Source organism: Rana temporaria, chromosome 4, assembly GCF_905171775.1.
Source record: "Rana temporaria chromosome 4, aRanTem1.1, whole genome shotgun sequence".
Classification (NCBI taxonomy): Eukaryota; Metazoa; Chordata; class Amphibia; order Anura; family Ranidae; genus Rana; species Rana temporaria.
In genome coordinates, this window is record NC_053492.1 from 37,332,844 (window position 1) to 37,346,297 (window position 13,454).

General features: G+C 47.5%; 1 protein-coding gene and 1 long non-coding RNA gene across 5 annotated transcripts in view; both read left to right on the forward strand.

The window, feature by feature from the left end:
* AGBL5 (AGBL carboxypeptidase 5) overlaps positions 1-13,454 on the forward strand; it is a 132,902-nt gene that overhangs the window by 84,133 nt on the left and 35,315 nt on the right. The window lies entirely within an intron of this gene.
* LOC120936128 lies at positions 7,522-8,830 on the forward strand. The gene is made up of 2 exons (XR_005748594.1): positions 7,522-8,215; positions 8,297-8,830. It is a non-coding gene; the product is annotated as an uncharacterized LOC120936128 (long non-coding RNA).

Sequence of the window (13,454 nt, forward strand, 5' to 3'; positions counted from 1 at the left end):
CATATTATCCTCCAAAGGTTCAGAGAATCTGGAGTGTAAGGGACAAGGCCGAAACGCACTATTGGATGCCCGTGATCTTCAGGCTATCAGGTGAGTCTGCATTGAAAACAGGCATGATTCTGTGATGGACATCACTGCATGGGCTCAGGAATACTTCCAAAAATCTCTGTCTGTGAACAGCATTCCCTGTGCCATCCAAAAATGCCAGGTAAAGCTCTATTATACAAAGAAGCCATATCCAAACATGATCCAGAAATGCTCTGTGCCAAAGCTCAGTTAAAATGGTCTGTTGCAAAGTGGAAAACTACTCTGTGGTCAGACATATTTAAATTTGACATTCTTTTTGGCAACCATGGGTGCCACGTGCTCTGAGCTAAAGAGGAGAGTGACCTTCTGGCTTGTTATCAGCGCTTAGTTCAAAAGCCTGCATCTCTGATGGTGTGGAGCTGCATTAGTGTGTAAAGAATAGGCAGCATGCACACCTGGAAAGGCACCATCAATTCTAAAAGATATATTCAGGTTTTAGAGCAGCATATGCTCTCATTCAAGTGACATATTTTTCATATTTCAGCAGGACAATGCTAAACCACATACTGCATCTATGACAACAGCATGGCTTCATAGAAGAAGAGTTTGGGTGCTTAACTGGTCTGCCTGCAGTCCAGACCTTTCACCAATTGAAAATATTTGGCGCATCTTGAAATGAAAAATAAAACCCGGGGCTGTTGAGGAGTTGGAATCCTATATCAGGCAAGAATAGGACAACATTTCTCTCCCAAAACTCCAGCACCTGGTCGTCTCATTTCCCCGACATTTACAAAGTGTTAATAGAAGAGGAGATGCTCTAAACATGGCCCTGTCCCAACTTTTGTGAGACTTGTTGCTGCCATCAGTTTCAAAATTCCCCTTTGCCTTGTCATAGAGGGGAGGGGGTAGGGGACAAGGAAGAACCAATGGGAACGGAACACCTGTACATTGAAACAGACTACAGTTAAACATAGTGGGCTAGATTCAGATAGGTTACGCGGATCTAAAGATCCGCTAACCTATCTGATTTACGTTACGCCGCTGCTATTTTTTGAAGCAAGTGCTTTATTCAGAAAGCACTTGCCTCTAAAGTTGCGGTGGCGTATCGTAATTCCCCCAGCGGAATTCAAATTCTGCGGCTAGGGGGCGTGTAGTATTTAAATCAGGCGCGTTCCCGCGCTGATCGAACAGCGCATTGCGCCGTCCGCAAATTTACCCAGCGTGCATTGCTCCAAATGACGTCGCAAGGACGTCATTGGTTTCGACGTTAACGTAAATTACGTGCGGTCGTATTCGCGAACGACTTACGCAAACAACGTAAAAAATTCAAAACTCGGCGCGGGAACGGCACCCATACTTAACATAGGATACGCCGCACTTACCCCTGCTTACCCCTGCTTACTTATCGGCTTTTTCCGGCAGAAAGTTACCCCTGCTATAGCAGGGGTAACTTTCTGCCGGAAAAAGCCGAACGCAAACGACAAAAAAAAAAAAAGCACCGGCGGTCGTTCGTTTCTGAATCGGCGTAAATGCTCATTTGCATATCCGACGCGTAAAAGATATGGAAGCGCCACCTAGCGGCCGGCCTGGAATTGCAGCTTAAGTTCCGACGGTGTAAGTCACTTACACCTGTCGGATCTTAGGCATATCTATGCGTAACCTGAATCTATGAATCAAGCGCATAGATACGACGGCCGGACTCAGAGATACGACGGCGTATCAGGAGATACGCCGTCGTATCTTCTTTATGAATCCGGCCCAAAGGGATTATAGTAAGCAGACAGCCCCTCAATACACATCCCCTGCGGAGAGCTGTCTCCAGCCCAGACCATTGTCTATGTGCCATTTACCAACTCAATTAGACACAGCAACAAGAGGGGGGGGGGGTCTAGAAGGGATGTAGCATTACATTATCTCAATGCCAGCTTGTCTCCAGGTCTCCAGTCTCTTCTGGGCCATAATCTCTGTGTAAGAGGCCAGCCCACAGTCCCTTCCAAAACACACGGTGACAGTGGGTTCTGTCACAATAAGGTTTTCAAATCGTTGCGTTCTATATTTATGCTGATTTTACACGGTGCCCCAACTTTTTGTAGAATTGGGGTTGTAGTTCCAAGGCAGTAGGTGATGCCTACATGGCTGCACAGAACTGTAAATTGTTGGGCATGTAAAATGGTTCACTTTTTTTCTATTTCAGTTTGACCTAGAGTTCCTCTTCATTTTTTGTGATTACACATTGTGAAGTGGTCTTCTTTATTTGTACAATGCAGAGAATGGTCAGTCTCCTCCTAGATCTGTGTGCCATGGGCGTATTCATGAAACATGTACAGTGCCCTGAAAAAGTATTCATACCCCTTGAAATTTTTCACATTTTGTCATGTTGCAACCAAAAATGTATTTTATTGGGATTATATGTGATAGACCAACACAAAGTGGCAGATAATTGTGAAGTGAAATGATAAATGGTTAATTTTTTTTACAAATAAATATGTGAAAAGTGTGGCGTGCATTTGTATTCTGCCCTCTTTACTCCCATACCCCTAACTATAAAATCTAGTGGAACCAATTGTCTTCAGAAGTCACCTAATTAGTAAATAGAGTCCACCTGTGTGTAATTTAATCTCAGGAATAAATACAGCTGTTCTGTTAGGACCTCATAGGTTTGTTAGAGAACCTTTGTGAACAAACGGCATCATGAAGGCCAAGGAACACATCAGACAGGTCTGGGATAAAGTTATGGAGAAGTTTAAAGCAGGGTTAGGTTATAAAAAAAATATATATATCTCCAGCTTTGAACATCTCACTGAGCACTGTTCAATCCATCATCTAAAAATGGAAAGAGTATGGCACAACTGCAAACCTACCAAGACATGGCCGTCCACCTAAACTGACAGGCCGGGCAAGGAGAACATTAATCAGAGAAGCAGCCAAGAGCCCATGGTAACTATAGAGGAACTGCAGAGATCCACAGCTCAGGGGGGAGAATCTGTCCACAGGACAACTATTAGTCGTGCGCTCCACAAATCTGCCCTTTATGGAAAAGAAAAGAAAGCCATTGTTGAAAGAAAGTCGTAAGTAGTCCTGTTTGCAGTTTGCGAGAAGCGTGGGGGACACAGCAAACATGTGGAAGAAGGTGCCCTGATCAGATAAATCCAAAATTTTACTTTTTGGGCTAAAAGCAAAACGCAATGTGTGGCGGAAAACTAATTCTGCACATCACCTTAAACGCACAATCCCCACCGTGAAACACGGTGGTGGCAGCATCATGTTGTGGGGATGCTTTTCTTGAGCAGGCCAGGGACAGGGAAACTATTTAGAGTTGATGGGAAGATGGATGGATCTTGGATGAAAACCTGTTGGTCTGCAAAAGACTTGAGACTGGGGCAGGGGTTCACTTTTCAGCAGGAAAACAACCCCAAACATACAGCCAGAGCTACAATGGAATGGTTTAGCTAGAGCATGGGTCTCCAAACTTTTCAAACAAATGGCCAGTTTATTGTTCTTAAGACTTTAGGAGGCCCGAATTGTGGCCAGCCAAGACAGCAAATGTGCCGAGCCCAGCATCAGTGACAATAAATATGGCCTCAAGGTTGGTCTCAGTAGGAGGAGGAGTAGTGCCCCTATTGGTAAGAGGAATAATATCCTATCATTAGTATCAGTAGAAGAAACAGTGCCCCCTTGTTAGTGTCAGTGGAAGAAACAGTGCCCCCTTGTTAGTGTCAGTGGAAGAAATAGTGCCCCCTTGTTGGTGTCAATGGAAGAAATAGTGCCCCCTTGTTAGTGTCAGTGGGAGGAATAGTGCCCCAGGGGCTGGAAAAGGCTAGTAAAGGGCCAAATCTGGCCCTCAGGTCTAGTTTGGAGACCCCTAAACTAGAGCAGAGACTTTTCGTGTGTTAGAATGACCCAGTCAAAGTCCAGACCTAGATCCAATTGAGAATCTGTGGCAAGACTTGAAAATTGCTGTTCACAGACGCTCTCCATCCAATCTGACAGAGCTTGATCAATTTTGCAAAGAAGAATGGGCAAAAATGTCACTCTCTAGATGTGCAAAGCTGGTAGAGACATCCCCAAAAAGACTTGCAGCTGTAATTACAGCGAAAGGAGGTTCTACAAAGTATTGACTCAGGGGTCTGAATACAAATGCCCCCCACACCTTTCACATATTTATTTGTAAAAAATTGAAAATCATTTATCATTTTCGTTCCCCCTTCACAATTATGTGCCACTTTGTGTTGGTCTATCGCATAAAATCTCAAACATGACAAAATGTGGAAAATTTCAAGGGGTATGAATACTTTTTCAAGGCACTGTATCTGATATGGTGCATGCTGTGTGCTACTTCTGTGTGATCAACTGAGCTCATCCAGTGTCTGTGGGATCTGTCCAGCGGCTTGTTTGGTAGATCTGTCTAATGCAATCTGCATGTGTGTGAGGGATCTCTTCGATCTGTGTAATCCAGTTCTGAGTGTGGAGTGTTTTTGATCTGGTTTTGGGGTTTGGTATAACCTATTGAGGGATCTGCCTTTTGTGATTGATGTAATCCGGCCCATGGGTGTGATCTGGCTTTGTGATCTATAATCTAATCTGTGTGGGATCTGTCACTATGATCTATAATCTGATCTGTGTGGGATCTGTCACTGTGATCTTATAATTTTGTTTTGTTTTCTATGCATATGACCATCTCTTATTAATATAGATCAGTCTTTGTGGGAGGGGGGCTTTCCACGTCCTCTCAATATAATCCCCCCCTCTAGGAGCTGGGTTCTCATATAACCTACTTACTATTGATACGCCGCGTAAATTCAAAGCTGCGCCGGCGTATCTTCTTTCTGTATTCAGAAAGCAAGATACGCCGAAATTTGGCTAGGATCCGACTGGCGTAAGTCTCTTACGCCGTCGTATCTTAGTTGCATATTTACGCTGGCCGCTAGGTGGCGCTTCCATAGATTTCAGCGTAGAATATGCAAATGAGCTGGCTATGCCGATTCAGAAGCGTACGTGCGCCCGGCGGATTTTTTTACGTCGTCTGCGTAAGGCTTTTTCCGGCGTAACGTTACTCCTGCTATATGAGGCATAGCCAATGTTAAGTATGGACGTCGGGCGAGCATCGAATTTTGCGTCGTTTGCGTAAGTCGTTAGCGAATAGGGCTTTGCGTAAATTACGTTTGTCGAAAGCATTGACTATTTGCGACGTGATTAGGAGCATGCGCACTGGGATACGTTCACGGCCGGCGCATGCGCCGTTCGTGAGAAACGTCATTTACGCGGGGTCATGTTTTATTTACATTAAAACATGCCTACCTCTTGACAATTTGAATTCGGCGTGCTTACGCCGGCAGATTTACGCTACGCCGCCGCAACTTAGGGAGCAAGTGCTTTGTGAATACTGCAGTTGCCTCTCTAAATTGCGGCGGCGTAGCGTAAATAACATACGCTACGCCCGCACAAACTTACGTCCCCCTACCTGAATCTAGCCCATAGTCTGTGTTGGAGATCTGTCTCTGGGATCTCATCTAATCCAGTCTGCAGGGTACCTGCCGTTGAGATCTCAAATAATCAAGTCTGTGTGGTATTGATCTTTGGGATTTTTTATACTCCTGTCTGTGTGGAATCTATCTCTGAGATCTCTTGTGATCTATTCTATGTGAAATCTGTCTCTGGGATCTCAAATGACCCATTCTGGACCTGCATCTGGGATATCATATAATCTACCCGCCTGTAGATCTGTTCCTGGGATCTGAAATAATCCAGTCTGTGTGGGATCCATCTCTGAGATCTCATATGTTATCCAGTCTTTGTGGGATCTGACCCCGGAATATCATGTGATCAGTACATGGTACATTGGTTTCAGGTTGCTGGTCTGCACTTTTTTATTTTATTTTGATATTTTTTTTTGGGGGGGGGGGGGGGGGTTGTATTGAATTTTGTCTTTGCAGTAAAGCATAAAGGTCTTCCAATTATCCCGGGAAGGTTATACAATTACTTATGTGCGTATAGAAATATATCTACTAAAACTCATCTACAGTATACATTTTTTTTTTAAGGTGTTACTAAACCCAGGACCCTGCATTCACTATATCTGTTTTCCCACCGCACACAGAACATGGAAATGCAATTATTTTAGTACAGCGGAACCTCGGATTGCGAGTAACGCGGTTAACGAGCGTTTTGCAATACGAACACTGTATTTTTAAAAATCCTAACTCGGTTTGCGAGTGTTGTCTCACAAAACAAGCAGGATTCAGGCCAAAGCGGTGTGCAGTACCGCATTTGACCTGAGGTGGGGGGGGCGCCAGAGCCGAGCTGCGCCAATTTCAGCCAATTGGTGCCGTTCGGAAAGACACAGAAATACTCAGTTTCCGAGGTTTGCTGAGGTCAGCCAAGCTGTCCTAAGGCCTTTCCGTCTGTTTTCCGAGGCTCTCCGGCGCCCCCCACCTCTGACCACATGCGGTATTGCATGCCATTGAAGTCAATGCGGAACAAATTATTTTCGTTTCCATTGACAATGGGGAAACTCGCTTTGATATGGGAGTACTTTGGATTACGAGCTTTCTCCTGGAACGGAATATGCTCATAATCTGAGGTTCCACTGTAAATATAACCTACTAGGGATCGACTGTTTTATTGGGAAGGACGATTATCGACGGCCGATATCAGCATTTTCTGAAAAATCGGTATCGGTCTCAAACTTTACCTATTTATTGCTTCAAGTGGTTGTACTGGGGTGATGCCTGCAGGGGTACCGTTGTTTATAGCGGACGGTCGGCTGTTATTAACAACCGAGGCAGCTCAGCTTCTTACAAGCAGCGGGAGGGAACATCTGCCGCTCGCCCGGGCTCTCCTTTCCCACCAGGAGGCCAGAGCAACCAGCCGATGCTTCTCTCGGGTCTTGGATCTAGTAATTCGGAAGCGATGCCATGAGATAATTTCCCCGATTACTGGCTTCTTAAAAGCGACTGTTTAAAAAAAAAAAAAGATAAAGTATTCAAAAACGCCGATCTTGACGTTTTGAATACTTTGAAATGCAGAGGAGGGGTTTGAGGTCTTGTAGGCCCGCCGATCTCTCCATAAAGAGGACCTGTCACTGCCTATTACTGTCACAAAGTATATTTACATTACTTGTGACAACAATAACGGTGATTAAAAATGTAAAATTACAGTGTAATTAAATTTTTTCCAAATATACAAAATATATGCGGCAGGAGAGGTGGCTGAAATATTGGTACTGTGTCGGCACCAAAAAAAATTATATCGGTCGATCCCTACTAAATACCTTTTCTCATCAGCAGTATATAGCAGTCTTGTAACTTCTATCAGTGTCTTGGGAAAGCTTGTAGGAGGAGTTTTTATTCTCCTCTGACTATCCTATGAGACTGCAGGACCCCTGACCCTCTGTCTGCACAGTGCTGATTGGCCCTGTGATCACATGCACCCTTCCCCAGAAAAAACTCTCTAGCAATACACACCAAACTGAGCATGTGCAGAGTGACTCCAAGGCTCTGTACTATCAGCAGATAGATTGGGGACCGTGAAAGAAGGGGAGGATCGGAGAAGACAGGATCAAACAGGCTTTTTACACAATATGGAGGATTAACACCTTGGGTTCCACAGTGAGTATAACAAGCATGCTTTAATGCACTGTTGTAGGTTTAGTAACACTTAAAATTGCGCATATATATAATAATAATGATATATAGGTGTAAACAAACCTCAGACGTGAAATATAAAGAAAGCATATCCCCCTCTATAGTGTACTTGCCTCAATTAGGAGCACTAAACAAAGGATTTCTGCTGGCAGAACACAAAAGCACTGCGGGAAGGATTCCTCCAACAACTGTGTTGATGGGGAAATCGAGAATTTTTTTTCCCTAAGAATAATGCATTATCTATGAGCTGCCTTATTGTAAAAGAAATTTATCGGTACAGTATATATAGCTGGCAAAAATAGCCAAATCTGGTTGTCAGTCTCTTAATACATTGTAGAGCAGCATGCAGAGAGGAGGTGGCTGCCTTGTAAACCAAGTCTCTTGCATTGCATGGCATTGTCCTTATAAGACAGAGAGCTTCCTGCAGGGGGTAGAGGGCAGAGTGATGACCTCATCAGCATGCTTCTGCTCTTTGCTTTCCATTCACAGACTGGTCCGGGTCTGAGAATTGGCGCAACTGTAACGCAGCCTGTAGGGGTCTCAAGGTCACACAGCCTGTAGGGGGCCTCAATGTCACACAGCCTGTAGTGGGCCTCAAGGTCACACAGCCTGTAGGGGGCCTCAAGGTCACACAGCCTGTAGGGGGCCTCAAGGTCACACAGCCTGTAGGGGGCTCAAGGTCACACAGCCTGTAGGGGGCCTCAAGGTCACACAGCCTGTAGGGGGCCTCAAGGTCACACAGCCTGTAGGGGGCCTCAAGGTCACACAGCCTGTAGGGGGCCTCAAGGTCACACAGCCTGTAGGGGGCCTCAAGGTCACACAGCCTGTAGGGGGCCTCAAGGTCACACAGCCTGTAGGGGGCTCAAGGTCACACAGCCTGTAGGGGGCCTCAAGGTCACACAGCCTGTAGGGGGCCTCAAGGTCACACAGCCTTTCTGTGCTGTCTGGCAGGGGGGCCCGGATTACAAAAACTAGCTTCACAGAATAAAACATGGTTCCGCAAGTAGAACAGCCGTAGTACTGCAGTATCTCCATCGTCTGTCCCCTCTTTCTCTCCATCCTCATCTCATGATATCAATGTCTGACCCATCCTGTGTCTCATTAATGTGGATTCTGTCCTGTGTTTCTCTCTGTAATCTCAATAAAATCTTCTGCTTACATCTCCCGTCTGCTGTGTGTTTCTGGGTGATCTCATTCCATATTCCTGTATGTATAGATCAGGACATGGCTGCTTGTAGTCTCACCTCTCTCTGTCTCCTTTTTTTTTTTATTTAGAAGTTCCGAATGGAAAGTTGTAAAATCTGGGAACGTAAAGAAAAAGTACAATAATTCCCCAGTGAAAAAAAAAAAAATCTCCTGTCATACCGTCCCTCCACTGAAAGGATCACTAAAGAATATATATATATATATATATATATATATATATATATATATATATATATATATATATTTTAAATAACAAACATGTTATACTTACCTCCACTGTGCAGCTCGTTTTGCAGAGTGGCCCCGAACCTGGTCTTCTGGGGTCCCTCGGCGGCTGGCTCGTCTCTCCCTCACAAGGACTCCACACCTTAATGCAATAGAGCTCGCATGGTGTTGAGTAGGGGTGCAACGGATCGTCATTGATCCGTGATCCGAACCGAAAAAGATTGATCCGAACCGCACACACGTGATCCGAGGATTGTTTTCTAAAAAAAAAATAATAATAATAATTTGCGCATGTTCAGTCCACACACAGCGTGATCATGGCGAATGGAGGAGCTTGAATGCCCCGCGTCATTTAAATCCCCTGTATGGGAGCATTTTGTCTTCCATGTCAAATATAATGATGAAGGAAAGAGGTTAGTGGATAAAACCGTGATGGTGTGTAGGCACTGTGGCACAAGAATGCCATATGACAGTGGGAACACATCAAGTATTGTCACTAGGGGTGCAACTGATCCGTACGGATCAGCACCTTCGGGTCGGGACACACGGCGATCCACGTGCCTCCCGGTCCATAGGAAAGGCCGCGGCTTCGGCCTAGCTATCGAAGCGGCGGCCATAGAGGTCCACCCGGCGCGGGGGATGCAGGCTGCTCCTCGGAAGTTTGTGGGCACTTGAGCTCAATATGTCATTGACTCCTAACAGCCCAGCGATGAGCTCCAGGCTGCACCTTGAGGAATCCACACGGGGAGCCGCTGCCGCCGCCGCACCAGGCGTCCTGCTGCTTGCCAGAGAAGAGAGAGGAGGCGATCGGGGGGATCTGTATGGACTGAGCACTTAGGGGGGATTTTCACTAGACACTCAGCCCGCCAATCAATGACACTAAAGGGATCTGATGATTGGGATAGTTCAGGTCACAGTAGGGAACTGGTGACACCACTTTCGTACATGGGGCTGCGACTTCCACTTGGCTGCACATAAAAGTATTTCGAGATGCAGTTATTTCCACACAAAACAGAGCTTATACGCTTAAATACAGTATTTGTAAATCTGACGGACTGTTTAAATGTGAAAATCAGAGGTGTTCTGTCACATTAGCAATAAACAGTCCGTCGGATTTCCAAACACTGTATTTAAGCACATAAGCTCCGTTTTGTGTTGAGAAGAACTGTGAAATCAAAAACTCTGGTGGGTGTAACAAGATTTGTCTTTTTTTTTTTTTTTTGCTGATCCGAAAATGATCCGATCCGTGACTCCTGATCCGAGGATCGATCCGATCCGTGAGTTTTTTGATTCGTTGCACCCCTAGTGTTGAGTGCTTGCGGGCGCGCTCCCGTGATACAGCCGGCGGCCATAGCTGCTCACTGTATCACTCGGCCCCGGCGCACCGCATCGTTGGATGTGATTGACAGCAGCGCAAGCCAATGGCTGTGCCGCTTTCAATCAACCAATGAATGAGCCGGGAAGACGGCCGAGAAGCCTGCTCGTTCACGGCACGGGACTTTTCGAGGGGTCAGGTAAGTAATCAGGGGGGGGGGGGGGGGGGGCTACTAATACTCAGATTTTTTTCCACCTTAATGAATAGAATGCATTGAGTGAAAAAACATTTACCATTACAACCGCTTGAAGAATAACGCCAGGTTTATTACACTGTGACCGCTCCTCCGCCTCTGCAGAAGCGGAGTTTCGCAGTTTTTTTTAAATAGAAGTCAGCAGCTACAAATACTGCAGCTGCTGAAATTATGGACATTTACCTGTCCAGGGTGCTTCCGCCGCCATCTTCGGTAAGGAAATCAGGAAGTGAAGCCTTGCGGCTTCACTTCCTGGTTCCCTACTGCGCATGCGTGACTCGCGCTGCGTGATCCCACTGGTCCCTGCTGTCTTCTGGAGCCTGTGTGTCTCCCAAAAGACAACGGGGGAGACGGAGAAGGTGCAGGAAGTGGCGTAGATACCGGCGGGTGGCTTGGGTATCTATGCCCGAAAGTCGGAGCCACATACCTGTATTACACAGGTATCTGCCCCCCCCCCCCAAAAAGGTGCCAAATGTGACACCGGAGGGGGGGGGGGTTCAAAATTTTTGGGTGGAGCTCCGCTTTAAGCATGTGGATGGCCCAGATTTTGTTTATCTGGCCCTTGGAGCACTATTTAATTCACTAATAACAACAATGGGGCATAATTCCTCCTCACTGACACCAATGAAGGGGCACACTTCCTCCCAAAGACACCAACAATTGAGCACAATCCCTCCCACTGACACCAGCGATGGGGCACAATTCCTCCAACTGACACCAATGAAGGGGCACAATGCCTCCCACTGACACCAGCGTTGGGGCACAATTCCTCCAACTGACACCAGCGTTGGGGCACAATGCCTCCCACTGACACCAGCGTTGGGGCACAGTGCCTCCCACTGACACCAGCGTTGGGGCACAATGCCTCCCACTGACACCAGCATTGGGGCACAAAGCCTCCCACTGACACCAGCGTTGGAGCACAATGCCTCCCACTGACACCAGCGTTGGGGCACAATGCCTCCCACTGACACCAGCATTGGGGCACAATGCCTCCCACTGACACTAGCGTTGGGGCACAATGCCTCCCACTGACACCAGCGTTGGGGCACAATGCCTCCCACTGACACCAGCGTTGGGGCATAATGCCTCCCACTGACACCAGCGTTGGGGCACAATGCCTCCCACTGACACCAGCGTTGGGGCACAATGCCTCCCACTGACACCAGCGTTGGGGCACAATGCCTCCCACTGACATCAGCGTTGGGGCACAATGCCTCCCACTGACACCAGCGTTGGGGCACAATGCCTCCCACTGACACCAGCGTTGGGGCACAATGCCTCCCACTGACACCAGCGTTGGGGCACAATGCCTCCCACTGACACCAGCGTTGGGGCACAATGCCTCCCACTGACACCAGCGTTGGGGCACAATGCCTCCCACTGACACCAGCGTTGGGGCACAATGCCTCCCACTGACACCAGCGTTGGGGCACAATGCCTCCCACTGACACCAGCGTTGGGGCACAATGCCTCCCACTGACACCAGCGTTGGGGCACAATGCCTCCCACTGACACCAGCGATGGGGCACAATGCCTCCCACTGACACCAGCAATGGGGCACAATGCCTCCCACTGACACCAGCGATGGGGCACGATTCAATTGAAGTCAAGATATTTTCTACTCCCAATGGCCACAATCTGGATCCCCTAAAGTCTGAAATACACTAAACTGGCACTTTGTTTAGAAAGTATGGAGACCCCTGGTCTAGGGGAACAAACAAATAATTATTTACCCTTTCCTTTGCTCCTCCTTGCAGCTAGACCAGTCCCCGCAGCTTCTTCTCCCTCACGTGGCAGCGGCCTTGGGTGCTGGTGTCATCACCTGTATTGGGTAGGAAGATTCTAAAGGGACAGTCCACTGCCGGAACGTGGGGAAAAGCAATTTGCCGGGGGGAGCGGAAGATCTAGGCAAGTAAAACAAAACAATTGACCCTTGCAGTGCGTGTACAACCCCACTCAGGGCTGGACTGGGACAAAAATGTGGCCCTGGACTTCATCCAGACTGGCCCACTTTGACAGGTCTCTCCCATGGCGGCCAGACAACGACCACCCTGCCCCCCCGGCCACCCGCACCCCCTCTCCCCCCCCCCCCCCCGGCCACCCGCACCCCTTCTCCCCATTCACTAGCTGTTCTACTTTATTAGAGTAGAACGGCTGGTACTGGTACTCTTATAGGAAGTACCAGTGGGGAAGCTAGACATCATTTCACCCGGGGAAAATAATCAGTTCGGTGCCCCCCCGTTATGGGACAAGATTAGGCAGAAGTGAGAAACTCCCAGGCCATAGCTGTTGAGTCAGAAGTCTGTCCCCTCCCCCATGCTCCTCTGTTGTCCCCCCTGCTCCTCTGGTCCTCCCTCTGCTTCTTTGTTCCCCCCAGGTGAGCGATGCGGGGAGGGAGAGGAGGTGAGCGCTGCAGGAAGGGAGAGACAGAGGAGCGGAGGGGGGCGGCGGTCCGCTGTCACTGAAGCCGGCCCACTGAGCCATCGGCCCACCGGGAAACTCCCTGTAGTCCCAATGGCCAGTCCATCCCTGACCCCACTGCAAAGGATCATTAAAAATCAAACCAAAAAGGTTGTGTGAAAAGCGTCTACGTGACCTCGTGTTGGTGTCTTTGAACGATAAAAGGCAATCGGAATTCCTGGATGTGCAGCCATTTATTTTCTTACAAATTTTTTCCTGGAGTTGAGTTTTAAAGTGGAATTCCAGGCACAACTTCTATACTCTTAAAAATGCTCCCTCCCACCTCCAAACACTGATGCTGACAAACCTGTGTAAGAAAGAT